Here is a 17,132-nt window from a genome sequence, read left to right on the forward strand (position 1 = left end):
TTCTCTCTAGTTCTTCTGCTTCCCTGAAGAAAACAAAAGGAAACCAGCCAACTTTTCTGAATCCAGTACTTTCAGTTTGGATGGGCTTTCTTTTCCTAAAAGAAAGTGAAAGAACAACTTGAGAGTCTGAGCCATAAGAGACACCTTTTTGAACAAGGCAAGCTATACTCCTAAGCAGAAGAAAAGCCCTAAATGGGTCTGCATTCAAGTCAAAGCTGGAATTTTTCCCTAGCCTGTGAACGCCCAGGGTGGACCTAACTCCACAAAGCATCACTGGGAATCTTTTAAATCCAAAATAATCCTATGATTCTATGGCAAGACATGCTCTCTAGAAGGAACGCAATGCCTAAAATCCCCCATCAGTTCCCCAAGCTACATGACCCCCTCCCACATTAAGCAGTGCCTGACTTCTCAGATTCCTCCCAAACTGGTTCCACTCTCCTGCTTTCACCAGTTGCCTCCACACACAGCCACCTCCTCCTTGAACCCCTGCACCTCTGCATCCTCCTCCGACACTGCTTCTCTGGCAGCCCCACCATGCTGGGAGATCCCTCCAGGCAGGAGCAGCCTTCCCCTCCTTCCCTGACTTGCACTATGGCTCAGTGGGTTACAGAAATAACCAGTGGGATTTTGTTGCTGGTGTTTAAGGATGGAAGAGATCCCTAGGGACATGTTCCACACACCAGTCTTCTTCAGCACAGAGCATTTCATTCCTTTACTATGAGAAACCTCCAAGTACACAGGAGATACTAGAGCTCTGGAAATGAAGCAAGAAATACATGTAATACCCCAAGAACAGCAGTCCTGTTCAAACCCCACAAGATCAGTCTTCCCAGTCAACACCAGATGACCCCATCTCATGCTAAGTTAACCACTTTAACTGATGTTCTCAATTTAAGGGCCTAGGATTGCAGGCCCCCATTCCTCCTTCCCTGCACACAGTCGCCAAGCTGCAACTTGGCATAGGCCAGAACACAGGTCCCTTTGCTTTTCACAGGTGGCTGTCTGTTAGATTAAGACCAAAGAAAAGCTAATGTCTTCCTTTTCTGAAACTGATAAATGTAAGACAAATATCAGTGGTTTTTTTATGTGTGGTTTTATTTCAATGATTTTCTTAAGAGACGATAAAAAATGGATATGGGATTTACAGTGGTACCCTTCTGTATCTGAGGTTAAATGAATCCACCCACAGCTTAAAAAAACAAACAAACAAACAAAAACATTTAGTTATAACTGGAAATGTCAGGTCAGTTGAGCTGGCTTGTGAGGCAGCAAGTACAAAAGTACAAATGGGCCACGTACAAGTTGCAGGATCAGGCTCCAGTGTGCCACGACATTACCTGTCCCCTGGGAGCCTATATGATACAGGACCACTTAGGGATAGTCTTCAGTACAGTTTCTTCAATGCAGTTGTCACACAGGCCCTGCATTTCACTCTTTTAAATCTCTCAAATCAAAAGCAAACAGAAAGAAAACACACAGCATCACACACAGAATTTCTAGGTTGGAAGAGACCTCAAGATCATCGAGTCCAACCTCTGACCTAACGCTAACAGTCCCCACTAAACCATATCCCTAAGCTCTACATCTAAACGTCTTTTAAAGGCCTCCAGGGATGGTGACTCCACCACCTCCCTGGGCAGCCTGTTCCAGTGCCTAACAACCCTTTCGGTAAAGAAGTTCTTCCTAAGATCCAACCTAAAACTCCCCTGGCGCAACTTAAGCCCATTCCCCCTCGTCCTGTCACCAGGCACGTGGGAGAACAGGCCAACCCCCACCTTCCTACCGCCTCCTTTAAGGTACCTGTAGAGAGCAATAAGGTCGCCCCTGAGCCTCCTTTTCTCCAGGAGAATCCTTACGTGGTACAGACACTGCTTAAATAGAACATGGAGGTTTCATTTATATTAAGAAGTGTACTTAAATACTGTATTTGAAATATTACGCTGCACACAGACATAGCTGTTCCAATTAACCAGGCTCTGTAATGATGTGTAAAAGCTACAGAAGACAGCAAATACACTTAACTACCACTAGTCCTGTTTTTAAGTTGCCATTTGATTTCACATCCAGAAAAACCTTGGTTTTAAATAAATCTCTCCAGTAAGCAGCAGATATGTTAGTGTTTGACTGAGATAAGTGAAGTTTCAAAGACAAATGGTCTCATATCTAAGTAAGGTTCAGAAATTTAAAATGCCCATTTCAAAAGTGGGTTGAGCATTGCCAACATTAGCCAAGCTTTTAGCTGACATTTTTGACTACCTTAACAAAAATAAATAAATAAAATGATTTCTGATTATATCATCAGGATTAAACTTATCTGAACACACTCTCGATCTCTGCAGTCCAGGTGCTGCCCGTGTCACAGTCACACTGCCTTTTTTTTTTTATACATCATGCTGTCAGGAAGCCAAAGAGGTCAGAGAACAGGACCCAGCTTAATCTCTGCCATGCAGAGTTCCTGGAGGAGTCCACGGAGGGAAGAGTCCTGGTCTGATCCATGCCTGCTTGCCTGCCAAAGATAATCTGAATGCCTCTCATGCATGTGGTGAGTCAGACACATCTGGTGCAATCTGCCTACCAAGTGGAAATTAACTGCTTCAATGTTGTAAACAAAGCCTGATCGTGCTGGCTCTTATTGACCAAACGGGCCTCATTCATGCTGGCAGTTCCTTGTCTTCACTGCATCTTTTTCACTTGACCAAACATTTGTAGAACAAGACCTAGAACAGACAAGTCCACATTTCTAGACTCGTCATTGGCCTTGGAGCCATACTGCCTCTTGAAATGTATCCATTTCCCCTTGTTTGAAAAACAAACAAAAACCGCAGCAAGTTGGCCCTTGTAAATTAATAAAGTTACAGCTAGTCTACAAAGCAGCAGATACTCATTTGCAGTAAGGTGTCACTTAGGTGATGAAACCAGTGCCTTATCTTCAAGAAATGTATTTCCACAGGAGGTTCTCTGCACAAATTCAGTCTCTGCAGATGATAGCTAAACATTTCACAGAACATCATGAAGCCAGAAAGAAGTATGTGAATTAGAGCTAAAAACCAAAGCACTGACCCAAACTCACAGAAGTCTCTCACCAGCATTTCTGAGTGCAACAGTGAAAGATCATACAGTACTACCTGTATTAAAATAAACAAACCCTCTAATACTAGATCATCTATTTAATAGTTTTATTCAATTAATACAATTTACACAGTCATTTTTATTTTCTAAGATGCGAGCAGAAACTATCATGGGCATAGGAAGGCACTGATCAGACAAGCCTACACTTTCCTCAGGCAAAATCAAGTCCCCAAGGCATAAGGCTTTCTGCACTTTGTAATTTAGTAAACAGAAAGTGAAAGAGCTTTTGTGTTGTTTAACCTGGAACAGGGAGCACTGTGTCTTATTTTCCTCTCACATTTTTTTTGTTGTTGTTGTTGTTAATTTCACACTATTTCATCTATACCCAGATTTGAATTCTAGAACTCTGGGAGGAACTTAAGAAGTTCCTCAAAGAACATGCTTCTTTTCAATGCCCAGGCTCCTCCTCTGATCCATTAAAAACAATGCCATAAATTACCACATGAAGAAAAATCCTTAATCATTAAAGTAATGACATTTTTAAAAGGACTTTTAAATAATACTCCTAATGAGTCAGAAAATGGCATTATAAACCCTTTTTTTTAAATTACCTTTACTCCTAGTAAAAGGAAACCAAAGATGAAGAAACCCTGCAAGATTCTCCTAACACTTCTATCACTACAGTTCTCCCCACAGAGCTAACCCCACCATCTCTCAGGGACCTGTATAGGTTTATGGCTTAGGTAAACCTACAGCGAACCACAGCTCACTGACAAGCCTGTCGCCCACAGCTGAAGGCTGTGATGCATTCATGAAGGCCTGAGAGCTCCTGTCTTCTCTTAGCCTCAGAGACCTCCCGTACAGCTTTACATCTCCCAACTCCTGAGCAAGAGTAGAGGGAACAATGCAATCTCTGTCATGGACAGAGAGACTCCATCAGGCACTGGGAATATCTGACAACAGTTATCGGTGAGCTTTCCTCTTCAGTGTGAGGGAAAATCGTTCGCCTCTTTCCTGGATAGGTGCCTCTTTTTTTTTTGTTGTTTGTTTGTTTTTGAAAGGGGCACTGGAGGGCAGCAGGGAGAACCTATTGATGTGACTTCCAGCAACAGAGCGAGAGGCACCCACTTAGAAGGAAATAGCAACATCACATCCCTCAGGCAAGAGGCTCTGACATCCTTTGTGCCCGTCATGTCCACTTCATGTAGCACAGTGAACCCTGCACCCAGCATTTGTTGTGTAGGCGTGGCAGTCACAGCCCTGATTCTGCCTGCTTTCCTTCACTGAGGAAATCCATCTGTGCTTTCCCTCTGCTCTGCTTTATTCTTGCAAGTACTTTTCTCCAGAGGAATAAAAAAAAAAAAAAAAAACAGGAAAAGAACAGTAAGGGGCAGGTTTCTATCTGTTTAAACTAACATGATGACTCAGAAGCTGACCCTCCTCACCAAGCCTTCTACTTGCCAAAAGGCTACATAACAGGAGGTCTACCTGGTCAGCTGTGCTAGAGGAAAAATCAAACAGGTGTGTGCACACAGAGACATTCACCAGGTCACTGTAACTTAGTCTGAGACGTGAGACCGCATCGGCCTCTCTCTCATCCCCACTGGTGCTGCTACTTGCCTTTACAGTTGGCAATCTGACATTCGAGGACTCAGACACTGCTTTGGTCCCCAGCGTACCATCCACGATCAGAGGACAGCCTGGCAGGGAGAATGTCAGAGTTCAGAGGAGTGACAGAGAGGATTTGCAGCTGGAAATCATGACCAGCAGTACAAAACGTGGGTCACCCTCATGATACAACAGCAGCCATGGAGAAGCATGAGCCCACTGTCCAGGTAGGTAAGCTAGGAACCAGCCAGAGATGCAAACTGCTGTTAGCACCTTTGGCAGCCACCATTTTCTCCAGGCAGTTTTCCCAAGCTCTAAGGCGTTTCCACAGCAACATAAATTGCTGACTAACAAAACTTCTCAGGCACTTCCAGTCCTCCTCTGCAGATTTCCAAGAAAATTGCACCTACAGATATCCTGTTGTAAAACACTGACAGTGAATACTCAAAGGGAAGGAGTGCTCTGAACTGCTGGTGTCAAGGGCCTGATCCACAACTGTTAGAAAATAGACTTCCTCAAAACAGATCTTCCCTCATGAATACTTTATCTCAGGAGAATAAAATATTTTCTCTCTTGGTAGACAAAATTCTTGCAAACATGAATGGAGAATAAGCCTGGGTAACAATTACAGCAACACTTCTTTATCTGGGGACCATTAAATTCCCCACCTAGGTTTGGGAAAATTGCTGGGGCTAATGTAATGTCTACAATTGCCGCAGTAGCACAGCACAGAGTGCACATCCTCGCAGCCACTAAACAAGGGCAGAGGTGTATATATATTCCTTCCAAGAAATGGTATCCAGAAGTCAGCTGCTGCCTAAGGGCCTGGCTCTATCCTGGACCAATGCGCAAGCATTCCAGTATCTGTGGGAGGATCAAAAGCAAAAACCTCACCCTTTCAATTAAAGAGAAGTTCTGAACCAAAAGCAGAAGGCTCTTGAAGACATTGCCACCCACAGCAGGAAATGTGAGCACGTGTGGAGAGGAAAGTGCGTGTCCTACTTCAGGCCAGCCCCTGGGTGCTGACATACTGCCCCACCTTCAGAGAGCAGCCTTCAGGAACGGGCTCCAGGGAATCCATCTGGGCAGGCAGCACCATGTGGAGCTGCATCTGCTTTCCTGCCCCCCCGCTGGAAGGATACCTTCCACCTGATGAACAACATGCCTTGCTTCTTTATGCAGTCATGCTGACATCTGCCAAAGTCTCTCTGGCTCTGGACATCCTTGCTGGGGAAGCTTACAAGAACCCAACGGAGTCTCCGTGAAGCAGAGAAATGAGGACAACCCCTAGCTTTATATCTGGCTTGGGAAAAGGTTACAGAAGCCAAACACATTCTCAGCAATGGATGGAAGACTTCAAGGTGACCCAGCCGGAGCATTCAAAACCAAACAGAGCAAGTGAACTGAACTCTCCAGTGGATGGATGCTTTCTAAAAGCAACAGGCAAAAAGGGTAGAAGGACAGGAAGGTCTATAGCTGCAGAACATTTAAAAAAAATGCTCTAAAAGAAACACTTTGCTTAAAAAATAATAAAAATCTTCCCCTTACTGCCTGTGGGACACTTTGAATGTCCTGAAAACTGGATCTTCCCACAGCAACCACAAAACCAGGTTGTGCTTCATTGCTCTCCATGATAGCGTCTAGCCTGTCAACATAGATTTAATAATTTTAGATTGAATAATTTTATCTATCACTGAGCAGAGGTGCAGACAGAGGCAACAATACAAACAGCAAATAGTACAAGCAGCAATGAGGAAATGGTCTGTGCTATCCCATAAGCCACTTAACAGATAGGTCTAAAAAGACTATAATAATCAACAAGCAGTCAAGTCACAAAGATGCCTGGGTCTTAGGGAATATAAATGTTAAACCTCTCACTGTGTATGAAAACACATCTATTAAAAGCAGCAGCCAGAGAAATAATCTGTGCTATTTTCCTCTCAAATGCTCATGGCACCAAGAAACAGAGCTGTTGGAGAAAAGTAAACATTTGCTTAAACATACCAGCCTAGTGAGTGACTCCAGATTTCAGTTTTAGAAAGTTACCCAAGCACACACAACATTGCCTGTTTCTGCTGTAATTGATGAAGCTGACAAATCTGTCTTTGTCCTTACTGCCCCGTTCAACAACTTCACAGCAGCAGAGTAAGAGCTCTGGACATGCTGTGATTTTCCTTTGCCCATCTGAGAGCTAGTCAGGAGCACTGTGCAGAGACACAATCGGAACAAGCTGTAAGTCTGCCTTGGTTCAGAACATGCCTCTTTGCCTTCATCACTTCATTCAAAAAAACCCAGTAGCCACAGTCAGGGTCTGACTAGTGCCTGCAGAAGTCAGGCAACAAACACTAGGTGCAAACTGCTTTAAATCCTGTGGTAACACCCCCCCCCCCCCATTTTTTTTTTTTTTTTTTTATCAAAGGCCTATATTAAGTGATTTTCAAACAGGGTGATCTTACCCGCATTGCTACAGCCAATAAAGTCCATTTGATGGTTTCTCTGTTATCTGGGAAACCTGCTGCACTACACAGCTATACATTGAAGTACTGCAAAGTCCACTGCAGCTCAAATTTATTAATAGTTTATGGTTACACATAGTACAATTACCTGAGCTCAGAGCACACCAAGCTGCTGAGAGCCCATAGCAGGCCACAATCAAGCTCAGCCAGTTCTCCACTACCAGAGTACCAGAGGGGTTGAGAACACCTACAGGAGAAGGTAGGGTATGAAGTGTAACAGGGAAAAGATGTTACTATACTAAAAAATATGTAAAAAAAAATGTACTAAAAGATGTTCCTGTACTGAATGTGACCCCTGTACTGTATTTACCAGCTAGGCGTTCCACATATTCTCATTTTCCTGAAGCCATGTCCAGGCAGACTTTTGGTAAAGGCAGTCATGCTCCCATTTTCAAGCAGCCTTGGGTAGGTTCAGTTGGAAGGGTCCTACAAATATTATTGATCGCAACTGCCTGACCACCTAAGAGCTGTCCAAAAGTTAGAACATATTATTAAGGACACTATCCAAATGTCTCCTGAACACTTACAGGCATAGGGCACCAACTGCTTCTAGGAAGCCTGTTCCAGTGTCTGACCACCCTCATAGCAAACGAATTCTTCCCGACATCCAGTCCAAGCCTCCACTAGCACAGCTTTGTGCCATCGCCTCGCATTTTATCATCAATTATTGGAGGGCAGAGACCAGCACATCCCTCTCTACTTCCCCTCCTCAGGAAGCTGTTGAGCTCACCTCTTAGGCTTCCTTTCTCCAGCACAGACAACCCAAGTGCCCTCCAGCTCTCCTCACAGGTGCATGGGAATTTGGAGCACAGGTCTGGAAGGAGCATGAGGGGAGGCCCTCTAGTTCCAGATGGATCGTGGCAGATGTAAAATGAAGGCATTCCTAAGGCACGCTCCTGTTTATAGGCATATCAGAAACCCCAGAAGAAAGCTTTGAAACAAAAGCCTGTCAGAGCGCAGATCTCTTCCACCTCTGCTCCTCTAAACAGAACCTGGGACAAGTTCAGGCTTACTCACACCTTACTTTCAAGATTTCTCCCCGCTGTCATTCTTTGTGTTTTTACAGAAGAATCTCAAATACTGGCCCACTGTTATTACAGCAGTGACAAACTGCTGTAATAACTGCTACAGTGACAAAGGGAAAGCATCCTGACTACATGTATAAACACACACAAATGGACAGTTGATGTAGAAAACCCATCTGGCTCTTAGCTAAGCTTTGAGAAACGCATGCACACAGCACCCTCTACAGCTGCCGGTCAGAGACTTCCAGGCTCAGCTCAAGTGCACACATTCAGCTCCTCCATCTCACTTTCCTGCATCCAGAGTGCTCCGGAGTCATTTATAGCACATCAATTATCTTCAGACAGTTTTGTCATCCACCCCATACATATGAACAGCAGCACCAGTGCTTGAATCCTGACCTGGTCTCCTGGTGAGAGATAAAACTTGTAAAAAAAAAAAAAAAAAGTGTAATTCAGGTACGTATGTCCTCACAGCTCCCACTGGACAACCAGCAGTCTCTCCTCCCTAAAGTATGCTTGCTGTCAGATATGCTCATTAGATTATTCAAGTAATTATATGAGCAGTTCTAATCCCTCATCAATATGAGGTTTAGAGAGATTATGCTGCTTACAGTAATTGAGAAAAATATCTGCCCAGTTTAATGGAAGAGTGATTTACATGCTGATTAATATCTAATTTTCCATCATTGAAGCTTCCTATTGAACATACATGCCAAAGCCCACTTATCTCAGGTACTGAGTCCCCTCCCATAACCACTGAAACTTATTTATGGTTTTTGGTAGCAGAAATGCCCTCCAGAAATCATAGGTGCTGTAAATAACTACCAAGCCATTACAGTATCAATTAAGCTGTTTCTAACAGGTAGTAAAAAAAAAAAAAACACACACTGCAATACTTTAAATGCTGCAGGAAATCTTTCCTTAAAGCCTTCCTTAGCCTGTTATCCACTCTTTACTTCTGCCCTACATCTACTTCAAGCAGAATTGTGGCCGCTAGCTCACTGCAGCCCTGCACATAAGTACCCAGCTACTCTTCTCACTTGTCATTTAGCATATGTGACCCATCAAGATCAGGCCAGGACTAGCAACACATGCTGCCATGTGGCCCTGCTCCTCAGGATCTGAGGCAGTAGGATTGGTTCTAAACCCCATTCCTAATGCACATACTGGCTGTGCTCATGGGGAACAGCTACTTCCATCATGAGACATGAGGTCTGAATCTGAACCTGCTGTTTGAGATGCTGCAAGGTTAATATAGATCCCAGGTCTTCATGTCAGCTTGAATTGAAGAGACCATTTACCTCATTTGCATTGCCAGCGGGATGTACAAATGCTACCAGACCAGGACCTGCATGAGACATCTGCCAAAGCCTGTTTGAATGTGCACCATGCAGATACCACTTGATTGCCAGGCTAATAGGCACAACAGATGGAGAATGCTTTCTCCTTCCATTCAGAAGACTCACCAGTAATTCAACCCCTCTATGAGAGGACACTGCACAGTACAGGTGCATTTATACTATACAAGTTTTAGCTCCTGCTGAGCCCAATGGTATATATTCTGCAAAGCTGTAACATGGAAGTCTGGAGGTGCAAGAAGCAGTACATCCTAGCACTCCTCAACTACTTTTCTCTGGTATTAGGGAAGCCTTTAGCTTCAACTTGCATAGTGTCTCCCTACTTCAGCACATATGTAGATGCAGATTTCATATTTAATTCTCTTGCTCTACAGACTGGGAAGATTGCCAAACAGCTTCCAGGGGAAAGCTACAGGATCTGAACCAACATCTGCCACTAGTATCTCTAGCCAGAAGCAGTCCATTCCTGCTAGCCGAACACATTGCACGAGGGAAACATCCAAATCCTTCCAGAAGCTGACATCAGCTATCTTCTGTCCTGGACTGCTGTCACCTCTCTAAAGGACTCATGTAGGAAAGAATTTGCAAAGCCACTGCAACTTACCTGGAACATGATTGCTTGCATCTTTCACCAGGCTAGCTAAACCTCCCAGTGTCCTTCTGTTGTTTCTGGGGAATATCAGCAGGTACAAGTCCCAGCTAAACACCTTTTGCTTGAGGATATGTGAAGAGTAGCTAGACTGCCACGAGATTGAGACCCTTTCTCCTCACTTGAAGCAGCAGGCAGCTCCACACAGTGACCACACAGAAGCACTGTTGCAATCCAGCTCCAAACCCAATTAGGAGATCGAGGAATTGGGTGTTAAAAGGTATGGAAGACAACTCACTCAGCTAAGTTCAGAGTACTCAGGTTTTATTAAAAATAGGCCCTAAAGAGTACAGAAAGACCGCACTGCAGCATCCAAATGTACCTTCCTTGCTTCACATGCAGATGATACTTTACTAAAGCTTTCAGAGTGACAGGGGAGAACCAAGACTTGAATTCCCTCTCCTTACACACAAGGCCATCATCCCATACATAAGAATAGCTCTTTAAGGCTTCTATACTTTGCACGATACTGACAAGGTAACATTAGTTGCCAGGTGAACACAGACATCCCTCACAGACAAAAGCACCAAATTATGTTAAACATACAAGTTCCAGAATCCATTCCGATTAAATGTGTCATACAAAGGAAAAAATATAACACCCTCCATCTGTGAGTTGGCAAGACACCAATTTATCATTCCCTGCTAGCTCTGAGAAAAGACCACAGTGCTGTTGCAGGATGATGTGAATGCTGTAGCTTGAACAAGGGATCACAGGCAGCAGCATGGAGAGTAACATCATTAGCAGGAGACAGCTTTCACCTAGAACACTGAAATCACAGCAGGTCCTGGGACAACTTCTGACAGATCTTAACCTGCCAAGAAAACACCCAACATTTTGTCAGTTGACTCTATATCAAGCAGCAAAAACACAGCTTTTAAATTCCAACCCCACCTCCCCCCCCAAAAAAAAAAAAATTAGAAAAAGGCTATTCTGCAAGCAACCGTAAGAACCCCTGCACTATTAAGACACTCCAAATAGAATGCACTTGTAGAACTGCATTTTGGGGGCTTTCAGAGTTGTTCTTGAACAAAGTCTGGGGGAACTCACTGAGAAGATGGTGCCAGAGTAACAGATTTGGTCAGCTCTACCAGCTTCACCACCTGACACAGGCCAATCATGCTGCTGTTCAATTTGAGTGTGCCATATAGAATGGTCACATCTGTGCTCTCCACAGACTACTGAGGAGACTTCAGCCATATTAAAACTATGAACAGCTGAACACCAAGTACCTAAAGAGCAAGACCAAGCTGTAACTGAATGAAGCCAGTAACAATAGCTGCTTATTTAATGAAGCAAGATTGTTAAGCACATTTTATAGAGCATTAGTGAAATCCTAACCAAATAGCCAAGTTTTCAGTAGACAGTTGATCCTTTGTAGAAAGTGAAGAAAAAATACCAAAAGGAATCCCTCTCCCCCAGCCACATTTGCTGAAAACTGACTTATCAAGACTTCCAAAGCATGGAGAACTTCTCATTGACAGAGAAAAATCTAGGAGAACAAAGATTCCCTGACTTTATATGAAGCACTTAATTTTATCACTGCTGAAGTAGGGCAAAACAACAAAAAAAACTATGTTTATGTCATTTATGTTAAACTGAAACCTGCCAGAAATCTCAGCCATTTTTGTTACTGAAGATCTTCTAAGAGCAAGAATTCTTTCACTTTTGATCTTCAAGTCTTTTATGCATATCAGATAGTGTTACACAATCAGTGTTACTAAGGTATGTGCAGACAGCACCCTCCAGTGCTGCCTGCCCTAAAAGCATGCAGCATGCACAAGGATTCCCTGCCCACAGGGGTGCAAGGACAGGTAGCCTCAATACAGAGCCAGGTGACAAACTGAATTTTGCATCTGTGGCATCAGACAAACTGGCTAAAACAGAAGTTCGAATCAGCTCTGCTGATCTGATGGGGAAAAAAGTTTGAAGTTATCATATACCACAGACAGAGAGAGACTCTTCAGTTTATTATCAAGGCACTCCATTACATTCGGAAAAATATTTCAGGCCCATAAAAACTGACAAGGCATATTACTCTCTGCAGGCAAGATGATAAAAGAAACAGTGTTTTAACAGGTGTAATTCTCAGGTCAATAACTAAGAAGTATTTTCTATTCTCCTGAGCAATTGTCTTTAAGAGATCACATCACCACAGCTTCTAGGCTGCTGCTGACTCACAGCTCGATGCTGTTCATTACCCTCACTTGCCACCTCAAACACGCTGTAAGAAGGCAAACATGAGGCAAAGGGCTCCTGCTACAACACTCAGATCTATGTATCAGTCAAAATTTCAGGGCAACAACTTACCATTCTCTTCTGCCAAAGGAAAAAGTAAACAGTGAAGCAAACCAGGCCAACTCGCCGCACTGCTGGCTCCAGCTATCACTTCAGCTCTGCAGCAGGCCCAGCAGCCCCCTGCCATCACACAGGCCTAGGAGTGAAACCAAAGGAGCAGTCAGCACCCAGCCCCACGAGGCCAGCACACACAACAGCTCTGCCCTTGCTGGTGCATCAGACAAGGCCTGGCTAGAGCAGTGACAACTCAACACTGTCGCTCTGATGGGGAAAAAAGTTCAGTCATCACCTACACCAGCGAGTCCCTGGGCTGTGATATGGCCAAGCTCCCACCCCCCACCGTGCACAGACATAGGGAATAGTAAGCTAACTGCAACTGAAGTGGCAAAGCCACATACATGCAGCCTACGATGAACACTTCAGCAGTGACAGAGTGCACAAAGGGCCTTGGTACAATGCTTCTGCAGGAGGAAACCCTCTGTGCTCTCAGCTCTGCAGTGCCTAGGCTAACACTTGGATTATACGCAGCAGTCTCCAAAGACACAAACTTGCCAAAGCACTTCTGAAGCAGCTCCCTGGCAGGAAGAAGTTTGGTTTTTCTAAATTTAAACCAGTGATCAACAAAAAGGACTTAGAGACTCACCTGCTCAAGGTTCAGGCACTGTGAAGCAAACCAGGCAACTGCCCTCATCACACATCTGATCCACAGCTGGTTCCAGCCATCACTTCAGCTCTGCAGCAGGCCCAGCAGCCCCCTGCCATCACACAGGCCTAGGAGTGAAACCAAAGGAGCAGTCAGCACCCAGCCCCACGAGGCCAGCACACACAACAGCTCTGCCCTTGCTGGTGCATCAGACAAGGCCTGGCTAGAGCAGTGACAACTCAACACTGTCGCTCTGATGGGGAAAAAAGTTCAGTCATCACCTACACCAGCGAGTCCCTGGGATGTGATATGGCCAAGCTCCCACCTTCCCACACAAATCTGTGGGGGAATTCATGCAAATCCTTCCCCACAAAGAACTGCCTGGCTGGCCTGCTCAACAGGCACAGGGGCTAACACTGCGGGAGCCCAGAGGAAAACACAGACGAACAGGGTTTCTGCAGCACAGCAAGAGACTGCTAAATGCAGACCCAACAGAAAAGGGAGGCAGGGATAAGAGCTCATACGCTTTTTCAGGTCTAACCTTCATGGCCACATGAAGTTTCCTGCCTTCACACTGCAGAGACAGAAGATTGTGCACGCAGCACAAAGTGCTGTACTGTCGCCAAACCCCAGGCAGAGGAACTAGCCCAGGCAGGACCACAGCATGCCCCATCCTGTGACCACTGCTGCATACCTACCAGCAAGGGGCAGAGCAGAAGAGCAGCACCAGCCTGTTCCTCTCAGCAGGCAACATTTGCTACTAACTCATACATAGTCCTATCATTTTCCACAAAGCTCATCTCCTTTCCCTGAAATCACTAATATATCCATGAGCACACCAAACATTTGCAAAACATTTGAGGAAGGGTCCATTTGAGTAATCCAGCAAATCCCTTTTATATATATATATATATATATATATATATATATATATATATATATATATATATATATATATATATATATATATATATATATACACACACACACTTTTTTTTAATCCAGTAACAGATACAGTCAACTTAAGGACTTACCATTCACACCCATCAGGGGTTCAGGCACAACAGAGCAAACCAGGCAACTGCCCTCAGTGTAAGGCTGATCCCAGCCATCTACCACCATCGCTTCAGCTCTGCAGCAGGCCCAGCAGCCCCCTGCCATCACACAGGCCTAGGAGTGAAACCAAAGGAGCAGTCAGCACCCAGCCCCACGAGGCCAGCACACACAACAGCTCTGCCCTTGCTGGTGCATCAGACAAGGCCTGGCTAGAGCAGTGACAACTCAACACTGTCGCTCTGATGGGGAAAAAAGTTCAGTCATCACCTACACCAGCAAGTCCCTGGGCTATGATATGGCCAAGCTCCCACCCCCCACCGTGCACAGACATAGGGAACAGTAAGCTAACCACAACGGAAGTGGCAAAGCCACATACATGCAGCAGCCCCCTGTGAACAGTCCAGCAATGATGCAGGTACAATGCTTCTGGAGGAGGAAACCCTTTGTGTGCTCAGCTCTGCAATGCCTAGCCTAATGATTAGATTATACATAGTGACATGGTGAAAACTCAATAACCAAAGTTATTACGCAGGTATTCTTTATTACTGTGCAGAGCATGTGGGGGATCACTCTGCCTAAGATACACACCAAGAGTTATAAGCAGTGTGCTTGTATTCATGGAATATATACATATTCACTTAATTTCTGAGTCTCTTGCATATTCATTAGGTTTCTAAAGAACCAGTAACATAGGTTCCTGCCCCTATTCACATGTGTACTAGAGCCCTTGGGTGGTCACCCAAAGTATGCTACTCTGGATATCTTTTGATGAAGACCAGTAGTCTTCCTCACTGCTAAACTTCTGACCCTTCCTTTCTTTGGCAGACCTCAGCAGTCCAAGCCAGTTCTTGCTGGTTCTATCATCTATGTGCAGTCTTTTCATTCCTTATCTTTAGGATTGTCCTGTCCTTTTAGTTGATACACAACATACAACTGCGTTAGCTAAAATTTGCAAAATAACATCCTTTATCTTGTTCCCTGTCTCACTCTCAGCTCTGCAAAGCCTAGGCTAACACTTAGATTATATGCAAAGTCTCTAAAGACACAAACTTGCCAAAGCACTTCTGAAGCTGCTCCTTGGCAGGAAGGAGTTTGTTTTTTCTAAATTTAAACCAGTGATCAACAAAAAGGACTTAAAGACTCTCACCTGCTCAAGGTTCAGGCACTGTGAAGGAAGCCAGGCAACTGCCCTCAGTGTAAGGCTGATCCCAGCCATCTACCACCATCGCTTCAGCTCTGCAGCAGGCCCAGCAGCCCCCTGCCATCACACAGGCCTAGGAGCGAAACCAAAGGAGCAGTCAGCACCCAGCCCCACGAGGCCAGCACACACAACAGCTCTGCCCTTGCTGGTGCATCAGACAAGGCCTGGCTAGAGCAGTGACAACTCAACACTGTCGCTCTGATGGGGAAAAAAGTTCAGTCATCACCTACACCAGCGAGTCCCTGGGCTGTGATATAGCCAAGCTCCCACCTCCCCAGGGAGCTCCACGGGGACCAGAGGAGCCCAGGCCGGGACCCCCAGCACAGAGACGGGGACACCGGACGGGGAAGCGATCCGAGAGGAAACCCCTCAGGGAAGGGGCGGCCATGCCGCCACCTCAGCGGGGGGCAGCGAGGCGGCACGAGCAGGAGCCCGGCCGAGCAGGGGGCATACAGCTGAGCGAGAAACCCCCCCTCACCGCTCACCCCTCAGGATCCAAGAACCCACCTTACCTCAGCCACGCGGGAGCAAGAGGGCGGCCGGCCCCGCGCACCCGGCTTTATGGGGCCGCCGGGGCCCGCCCCGGGCCCGCCCGCACGGAGGCGGGAAGGCGGGAAGGGGGAGCCGCCGCCATGTCGGGAGGTGTTGCCCGGGCCTGTCGCTCTCAGGGCCGTGCCTCTGCTTCCAGAAGTCGCCTCGGATTGGCCGTGGGTCCTGCTTGCGGCCTGGCGAGGCGCAGGGGAAGCGATCGCTTGTTCCCCGCTCCGGGGTGGTAAGAGGCCGAGGATGGAGGTGGCGTGAGGTGTGAAGGGGCCTGGCCGCCATTTCGCGCTGCAGCCAGCGCCGGGTGTGCAGTGACTTGCCCGTAGGTACGTGCAAGCGGAGAGGCAACATCAAACCTGCCGGCAAGTCTGAATTCGGAACAGGAGCTCCCAAACTGTATTGTACTTGTGTTAAATCCAAGTACTGTGCTTACACCACCTGAGGTCCCTTGCCCGCTCTGCCAGGTTCCTGCTCAGCAGCGGCACTGAGAGTTGTACCACAGCTTGGGGAGTGCGTGGCGTAGCAGTTAGTTTGCCTTTAGGTGGCTGTAGATAGACAAGATAGTTTCCGTTAAATATTTTGCTACTGAGTAATGTATTGAAAGGAGAGGAAAAAAAAAAAAAGGATGTGTGTTGAATGAAAGCAGCCTGGCTTTCTAACCCAGGCACTGCTGTGTACATTGATCTTAAAGCTCTAACTTTACTTTGGTAATGAGCCAAAATTTAATAAAAATCCAGTTATCCATATCTGGTGGGTATGTGCCACATGGCATCCCTGCTTATACATTAAAGGCATTTTTTAGCAACCTACACTCTTACAGAGTGTATGCGTCTATTTGTGGTTAGAAGGTTCACCCAAGCAGTGTTTTGTCCCCCACCAATGGTCACTGTAGAGCAGGGGGTGCCACCAGGTCACTCCAAAATGTTCCACAGCTTCCACCTCCCTCACAGCACCTCCTTGGGAAGATGGGAATTTGTTGCTCAAATGAGAGCAACAAAGGAGAGGAGATTGAAATGGAGTCAAAAGTTTGAGGCAGAGGGGACAGGCAGGGGGAGGCACAAATCCATATGTGTTGCGGGAAGCATGGCTGAAAGCACAACAGACACCAGTAGAGTCAGATCATGCTCCCTTTTATTGCCCAAATAGCCTAACTTTTATAGTGA

The 17,132-nt window shown here is 45.7% G+C and overlaps 1 long non-coding RNA gene and 5 other non-coding genes across 7 annotated transcripts; all 6 read right to left on the reverse strand.

Annotated features, from left to right (window-relative positions):
- Nucleotides 1-10,475: 10,475 nt before the first annotated feature.
- LOC137865460 (uncharacterized) lies at nt 10,476-16,079 on the reverse strand. 2 transcript variants are annotated; one of them, XR_011101903.1, is made up of 6 exons: nt 15,939-16,079; nt 15,373-15,499; nt 14,204-14,339; nt 13,170-13,297; nt 12,539-12,662; nt 10,476-11,042 (listed from the first exon to the last, which is right to left on the reverse strand). It is a non-coding gene; the product is annotated as an uncharacterized lncRNA (long non-coding RNA). The 2 variants fall into 2 exon arrangements; XR_011101904.1 differs by having other exon boundaries at nt 15,934-15,954.
- LOC137865727 (small nucleolar SNORD12/SNORD106) lies at nt 12,084-12,177 on the reverse strand. The gene has a single exon (XR_011102052.1). It is a non-coding gene; the product is annotated as a small nucleolar SNORD12/SNORD106 (small nucleolar RNA).
- LOC137865729 (small nucleolar SNORD12/SNORD106) lies at nt 12,734-12,825 on the reverse strand. The gene has a single exon (XR_011102054.1). It is a non-coding gene; the product is annotated as a small nucleolar SNORD12/SNORD106 (small nucleolar RNA).
- Nucleotides 13,369-13,460, reverse strand: LOC137865731 (small nucleolar SNORD12/SNORD106). Its single transcript, XR_011102055.1, has one exon. It is a non-coding gene; the product is annotated as a small nucleolar SNORD12/SNORD106 (small nucleolar RNA).
- Nucleotides 14,411-14,502, reverse strand: LOC137865732 (small nucleolar SNORD12/SNORD106). The gene has a single exon (XR_011102056.1). It is a non-coding gene; the product is annotated as a small nucleolar SNORD12/SNORD106 (small nucleolar RNA).
- Nucleotides 15,571-15,662, reverse strand: LOC137865726 (small nucleolar SNORD12/SNORD106). Its single transcript, XR_011102051.1, has one exon. It is a non-coding gene; the product is annotated as a small nucleolar SNORD12/SNORD106 (small nucleolar RNA).
- Nucleotides 16,080-17,132: the final 1,053 nt, after the last annotated feature.

Source organism: Anas acuta, chromosome 16 (assembly GCF_963932015.1).
Source record: "Anas acuta chromosome 16, bAnaAcu1.1, whole genome shotgun sequence".
Lineage (NCBI taxonomy): Eukaryota > Metazoa > Chordata > Aves > Anseriformes > Anatidae > Anas > Anas acuta.